Source organism: Cottoperca gobio, chromosome 21 (genome assembly GCF_900634415.1).
Source record: "Cottoperca gobio chromosome 21, fCotGob3.1, whole genome shotgun sequence".
Lineage (NCBI taxonomy): Eukaryota > Metazoa > Chordata > Actinopteri > Perciformes > Bovichtidae > Cottoperca > Cottoperca gobio.
Window position 1 is genome coordinate 22,546,202 of NC_041375.1, and position 7,956 is coordinate 22,554,157.

At 43.1% G+C, this 7,956-nt stretch overlaps 1 pseudogene; it reads left to right on the plus strand.

Moving 5' to 3' along the window:
- The first annotated feature begins 621 nt into the window (after positions 1-621).
- LOC115026561 (zona pellucida-like domain-containing protein 1) lies at positions 622-2,752 on the plus strand (annotated as a pseudogene).
- Positions 2,753-7,956: the final 5,204 nt, after the last annotated feature.

Sequence of the window (7,956 nt, forward strand, 5' to 3'; positions counted from 1 at the left end):
TTAAGTCTGACAATTAAGTAACCACTATCACTAGATTTCCCAGAGGATGTTTGGTTTAACTACGAAACCTGTTGTTTATGACTAGTGTTATAAATGTCAGATACATGTCAGGAAGAATAAGGAGCACAGTGACTGAATCATCCAGTGGTTCCCTGCCTGCTCCCTTGGACCTAAACTCGGTCATTACTGACACTACTTGGGCTCAAACCAGATCTCATGCAGTGTTATGTTCACTTACTTCAAGAAGGGCAAGGACATTTTAAAACATACTCAACAAAGGAACAAGGTCTCTGTATTTCATGACAGCAAGATGCTTCGGGTTTAAGTTGTTGCCCTTAGGATATGATCCAGACCGGAGCTCTACTGAATACAATACAGTTGTTCACAAATGGCAAGTTGCTTAACCTTGTTTTTGGCCAATCCCAGAGTAAATACTTCCCTATAAAGACCCTGAATACACCCCAAAGACTTCAAACTTCAGCAGCAGAGTCAAGATTTCAGCAGAGCGTGTAATAAGTCAAATGCAAAGCTGAAGAAGAAGAAGAAGAAGAAGAAGAAGCAAGAAGAACGATAAAGATTATTTTACTTTTACTCTCCATTATAGGCGGAAGTAGTCAGCTGATGCTGAATGAATGTGGGACAGAAGCAAGACGGCCAGAAGTCACTGACATCGCAGTGCAGTGCGGCACTTCATCCATTGATCTGGCGGTTGAAGTCTGCCCCGTCATGTACACTGGCTACAACAAGACTCTTCTGATCCTGAACCACATGTTGGACCCGGTGTGTAGAGCAACCCTCGATGATTCTGTGACTACATCTGTTGCTCACTTTAACTTGCCTATAAATACGACCCATGCCTGTGGAAGCATATTCAGGACCACCAGTGCTGCCGGTACCGGTATATTCTCTGACTTCTCCAACATCCAGAAGGTCAACATCAGCGGAGTTGTTCGGTCCACCGATCCTATGGCATGATCACTTACAATGCTGAGCTGAAGTACTTCTACTCATGCGCTTATCCACTAGAATATATGATCAATAACACCTAGTTGGTTGTGTCGGCCTCCTCCATTGCAATCAAGGACAACAATGGGAGTTTCATCAGCACCTTGAGTATGGAGTTGTTCAGCGACGCCAACTACACCCAACCACTGGTCATTCCACAGTTGGGGCTTGAACTGAGGACCAATGTGTATGTCGAAGTCAAGGCCACCAACTTGACGGGGCAGTACCATGTCCTGCTCGATCGGCGCTACGCCTCCATCGCCCCCGTGCCTTCCAACGCCAACATATTTGACCTGTTTATCCCCTGTTCAAAGGATCAGTTCACCAGCATGGTCGAGAATGGAGACAGCCAGAGCGCCCGGTTCCGCTTCCCGGCCTTCCGCTTCCCGGCCTTCCGCTTCCCGGCCTTCCGCTTCCCGGCCTTCCGCTTCCCGGCCTTCCGCTTCCCGGCCTTCCGCTTCATCGAGCAGCAGAACGTGACCTTACCACCACTGCATCACCCGGCTGTGTGAAAAAAGCCTGTGCAGCACCTTCAAGCAGTGCAACAACAGAAGGAAGAGGAACACCCTGGATGCATCTGCAGGTATAACCAAGACCTACACCATCTCTTCTACAGAGATCATCACTAAAGGCGATAGCAACGAGTCCAAAGAGAAGCCTCTTGTCGCCGGAGAAGACGACTCTTCCGTCGGGCTCGTTGTGGCTTTTGGTGTCCTCACCTTTGTTTGCCTGATTTGCCTTTTTGTTGCAGCCGTGTTTTACAAAAGGCTCAGGCATTAAGTCGGCATCCATGCACTGAAATGCAGAATACTGGCCCCAGGCCTATTTGTTTCTTTAGATCTAAGTGTGTATCTGTCCTGGAAAGATAGTTGGGAGAATCTTTAGAGGGTTCAGTAGACTTTGTTAAGTTTTAAAAATGACTAAAGCTATATGTCTTTTCATATGTACCAATGTAAGGAAATGACTGTAGAACAAACTTGTTTCCTTGTTTGTCATTATTGATTTGTCTTCCTTGCATTGATCTAGTGCTGTAAGAAATAACATAGTAGCAATAAAAATAAATGGGTCGAATTTAAGAGTCTGTGATCTTCATTAATGTATTGCATGCATGTAACTGCCAGTACAGGAGAAGGTGTCACCAATCCTGTTTCCAAAAAAAAGAATAAAAAAGATGTTATACATTATAAGTAAAGATCTTTCAAATGGCCAATAACAATATCTGAAGAGTTTTACTGTCATGCACCAAAGGCTGGGTGATACAGAGAAAATCGAACACCATGATATTTGCTTACCAAATTCCTCGATATCACTATTGTACGGTTGATTATAGGTGCTTTTACTATGAATTGTGTAAATAATTATCAGTAATTCTTTATATTAATAGATCAAAATATTCACATTTCAGAAAAGACAATTCAGTAAACTTGCATATTAATGGACTTTTGGAAGAAACCACGGCACCTGGAGAAATCCCACACAGACACGGAAATAACATGCAATCTATAAATATACATTTAAACGATAAGCATATATTTATATATACGTTTATAACATTATAAGTAGCTGTGTATATGACAACGTAAAAGCTTCTCCTGGTTGTTGAACTCCAGAGAGTATTCCCTCCTCGACCTCCTGTGTGAAAGTCTCCGGAGATTTCCCGGTTGGCCTCATGCCCCGTAAGACCGGTGGACCTGTCAGAGGAGGAAGCTGCCTGCCTATCTGGATGCACAGGGCAGTATATCTCTGACCCCACTGGGCCACAACTGCCCCGTCTCTCTGTGATGTGCTCCGGAGGTGAAGCTTGATAAATGAGGGGGAAGACGCTGAGCCCCTCATGAGGGTTATTTCACCAGAAAAACGTTTCTTCTTTGAGCTTTTTGTCGTCTTTTTGTAGTATAATGCAGTTTCCAACGCAGAAAGCTTTACTCAATCTAAAGATTGTCTTGTACTTCAACACCACAGAGAGTCCCTGCTTTAATACATTATCTTTATCAAGCGATCTCTAGTCCTTGCCGATATGATCTTCATACTATATGGAAATAAGGGAAAACCTAGGGCTACCTGCAAGCTAACAAATAATCGAAAAACATGTGGTATGGTTGAATAGATTCCCGTCATTGATCTTTATAATGCTCAATGAGCTGTCTTGTATCCATCTTGTTCTCCGCGCAGGTTAAAACATACTCCACGAGTGAATTGCTAAGTCTACACAGTATAACCCAGGTCTGTAGAGAATAAGTCCTCTCGTGCCTCACACTGTAAAAGAGTTGTAAATGACGAGTCACTACTGTGTATGTCTACAGCAGGAACATATAAAGTGAGATGGAAAATAGAGAAGAAGAAACATTTGGCATTGTTGAACAGCCCTTACTGTAAGCCTCCCCACACAGAAGGGTCACTTTCACACACAACACATGGAGCAAGTTATGCACGGGTTTCATACTACACCCAAAACCTGATCAGATCAGTATTTGCTGTAGAGCCGGGCGGATCTAGAATTGAACCGTTTCCAACATTTGATCTACGGCAGTTTAGCATCCAGCGGGGTTTGGCGAGGAAACGATAAGAGCTGAGGAAGAAAGAGGGAGATGGAGAGAGAGGCAGTAGGAAGGAGGCCCGTTTTTGTTGATTGCTCTCTTGTGTATAAGCATTACATATTCTATGAGATGTATTCTCTAAGGCTTTCAGCAGGGGAGTTCAGTTTACTGGGAAGTCTATTTGTCTGCACGACTGTCTCTGACTCCAGCTGGCATGTGCATGTATGCATGTAACAGATTGAATTTCATTTATGCACAGTTTGGAACTTTAGTCCAATCTCGCAGGCAGAAGAGAAAGAAGCACTTACTCTGATAATGTAGTCCTGCCATCCTAAAGGGTCTAAGTTTACGAGTAAACCAGGCGGACCAGGGTCCTGTTCATCGTGCAAGACCCTGAATGTGATGAGCATTTAGTAATTATAGTAATGCTTAACATTAAGGATGATGCTGATCAAAATGAAAATGAAAATCAGACACGAAGAACAACACTAATATCCATATCATGTGCAACACTACTTTTTCAACATCATGTGCACATTCTTTTCAATATCATGCACAATATCACTTTTCTAATCTCGTTCTTTATTCTTATGTTGTTGTAATGAACTTTTTTGTACTTAATGTTTTGCAGTGACGGGGGAGGCAATGGACCATCCATCCATTCATCGTCTACCGCTTATCCGGGGTCGGGTCGGGGGGGAAGCAGCTCCAGTAAGGAACCCCAATCTTCCCTTCTCCGGACCACATCCTCCAGCTCCGACTGGGGGATCCACGGGCGTTCCCAGTGAGGAGAATAATCTCTCCACCGAGTCCTGGGTCTTCCCCGGGGTGTCCTCCCAGCTGGACGTGCCTGGAACACCTCCCTAGCGAGGCGCCCAGGTAGCAAGGGACTACAATTTCATTACATTACAGTTATTAATGCTGCTAATGTTGTGTTACTCTGCCATTTTGGAAGGTGGGCTTGTTTTCTGTCTTGTAAGGAGTTGGACGGGAGGATAAAACGTTCCTCCATATATGTTGAAGAGCTCAAAGGGGTCTTATCAACATGTGCTTCTCAGCTGTCCACCTGTACATACAGCGCTTTATTCAGAATCTATTAGTCAGTGGGCCTCGCAAGTCAGTGTAGACAGCTGTTAGCAGGTTGCTTGTTACACCACAATATTTAATAAAAATGTCAAATTGTATCATCTTTCGTGATTGTAGGAAAATGCATCATTGTGAGGTTTAAGTGGTTTAGGATTCATTCTGCCTCATGAACAACAGATACATGTATGAATGCATGAATGTACTGTAGATAGTTTAAGTCACAGGACATTTAAGAGAGAATAAACTACACAAGATATCAAATAAAATGTTACAATAAAAGCCAGTAATGAAATCAGAAACCACCTGGCTTTCCTGACATTTCAGTGCAGATGCTTTATATCAGTGCTACGTATCCTGTGATGGCCCAACGGCCTCGCGGTGCTGATATGATAACAGCGAGCGGCCTTGAGCAGCGGCAGTTAGATGATTGCGGAGCATGCTAAACATATTACGTGAGTTTACGACTAAGCAGCAGGAGGCAGGCAGACTGGAAGACAGAGGAAACAGGAGGAGGAAAACTTGTTGTCCATAAACAGACGAGTGTGTGCATGTGTGAGAGTTTGTAAAGAGAACATGTGGGGAATCCCCAAACCAGCCTGTCTTGTTGGATCAATTGAACTGTTCAGCTTTCACATCAATCAGTTCTTTAAGACACGTGCTGGTTGTTTTACACATTAAGATCTGATCATCATAACCAATAAGAAGAAGAGGAGGTGAGATGATGTTGCGCTCGCTCTGCTCTTTGATTGTTAACTTTCCTCACTCATTGGTGGGAGTTGGAAGAGCATATCTACAGGCGTACAGTTTCAGCTCCATAAATCTGGTGTCCCCTGCAGAGAGAGATGAAACTGCCTCCTATAGAGCTGGCATGGGCAGACAGAGGGAGCCTCATATATCATATCAGCAGCACATGGACTCCTGCAGTTCAAGTTCAGGAGATGGACAACCTTACAACTCTATCTCTCTGTGTTCATTTGTCTCTCGCTTACTTTCCAAATGTACTTCCTGTCCCTCTGGCTTTGGGTCCAAGGAAGTGTGCTATATTGATACAAATGTTAAGCAACAGTATCATAATTATTTTCTTTGGCCCACCCGTCCGGACTGAAATATCTGCACAACTTGTGACTTTATTGCCGTGACATTTAGTCCTGACTTTAAAGTTCCCCGGAGGGTTTATCCCAGTGACTTTGGTGATACCTTGACATTTCCTCCAGTGCAACCACCAGGCCAAAGCTTATCCTGAGAAATATTCTGGAAAACTATTGGATGGGTTTCCTTGAACTTTTGTACAGACCTTCATGGTTCCAGACAATTTCTCCGGATGACTTTGATGATTCCTGGAGCACCACAATGACGGTTACATGTCATGTACTGGATGGACTGCCATGAAATTTGTTACAAACTTTCATGTCCCCCTCAGGGTGAATTTGAACAACGTTGGTGATTTGCTGACTTTTCATCCATCAGGTTACAATTTTAAACTTTTCCAATACCTGTACACCCCAGCTGTTCCTTGTATTTATTGCTCATGTGTGCATGCTAACAATCTAAACTAACCAATTTTAATACCTTTGTATGTTGCTTTATGTAAAATATTGTCTTTTTATGGCTGCAACATGTGTGAAAAGCCCAAGAAAAAGGTCCCACTCATAATTTAATCTTGAATATGAACCCTAGCTCTCGAACAAGATAATTGATTGATTGAATTGATGCACACATGTGTATAAACAGCATACTCTATATGTATGTATATGCATATATACTGTATGTAGGACACACACACACACACACACACACACACACACACACACACACACAGTAGTAGGAGTATATAAAAAGCAATACACAGAAGAAAATAGAGAATATATAGATGCTGCATCAAAGCCACATGGCACTGATTGAGCCAAGCTGTCTGTTGGTCTCCCTGTCAGTCAACATGCCAAGTCATTGAGTGTCTCAGTTAGACTGTGGACTCTTGGAAACGTGACCTTCCAAACTGCAGAGAGATTTATGGTTCGGTTAACAGTTTAGATATGGGATCATGTGTTTTGGATTTCAATCTGAACGAGGTTTTCATTATTTTTGATCATTAAAAGAAAACGGGAAACATTTCAACATTAAATGCCGCTCAGCCAGACCTTGATCGTGCACCAAACAGAGAGCGTTGAAGGGAATCAGGCCTGGGGTCGGAAATTTCAGCCACTGGTGTGTGTGTGTGTGTGTGTGTGTGTGTGTGTGTGTGTGTGTGTGTGTGTGTGTGTGTGTGTGTGTGTGTGTGTGTGTGTGTCAAAAGTCCCCTTCATTTCTGAACACCTGTATACATGTGTTGCAAAACGCTTGAGAAACTCATGCAAAATATACGATCTGCGGAGCAATTAGCTGCTCATCCCTCAGCTGCCCTCGTTCACAAACTCTCTCCGACTGATGGAGTGTTTGAACTCACAACTTTGCAGGGCTACTTTATTGCTGCAACATATTCACTGCGTATCAAGGCCATGTTGAGCTCATACTGTATGCTTTGCATTATGAGTTCTGAAAGCTCATTACATTTGAAGAGGAGTTCATAATTTCTTTGAATGAAAACTCAAAGCCCTGCTCAAACTACTGTGTCGTTGTGTTGAAGAGGAAGATGCTGCTGATGCATAGGACATGTTCCTTTTATATATTGTTTTAAAAGACAGTAGAAGTGGACAGAGACACTCTTCCTGGTAACTGAGGTAGCATTTCACCAGCTGACAACTGTATAAACACTCAATCTTCCCAAAGGGAAAGCAAAATCTCAATTTGTGCATTAGGAGGAGTGTTACAATGAGTTCAGACCCTACAACGATGGAGCAACGCGAACACACCGACCTCGTCTTTCACGCAACCATTAATTGTTCCCAAACAACCTTCAGCTCCGGCATTCCATTTACGTTCGCCACAGTGTGACTTACTTGCATGCCAATCAATTTGATGTGCTGACCTCAGCATTTATTGCTACAGGTTTCTGGGCGGAACTCGTGCTTGTGAACTTTGGTTCCACATTACGTGCGTCAGTCTACGCACCGACGTTCATGTATTCTGCGTGCAGCACTGCAACGTGATCCCTCTACAGCCCAACTGACCATTGTCCAAATACTTGTGCACTGTAAATGCAGATTAGCACTGTAATGTTTTACACACTACAAGGACTCAAATAATCCAAAACATCTGTAAACCTCAGTGGGAATTTCCTGATTTGGATCCAGACACATTAAATCTGGGACATTTCTCAGCAAAATTATGAATCAACAGTTTACCAAACATTTAATTTAATACACTGTCTCGTCTTATTGTGCAGTAAGTC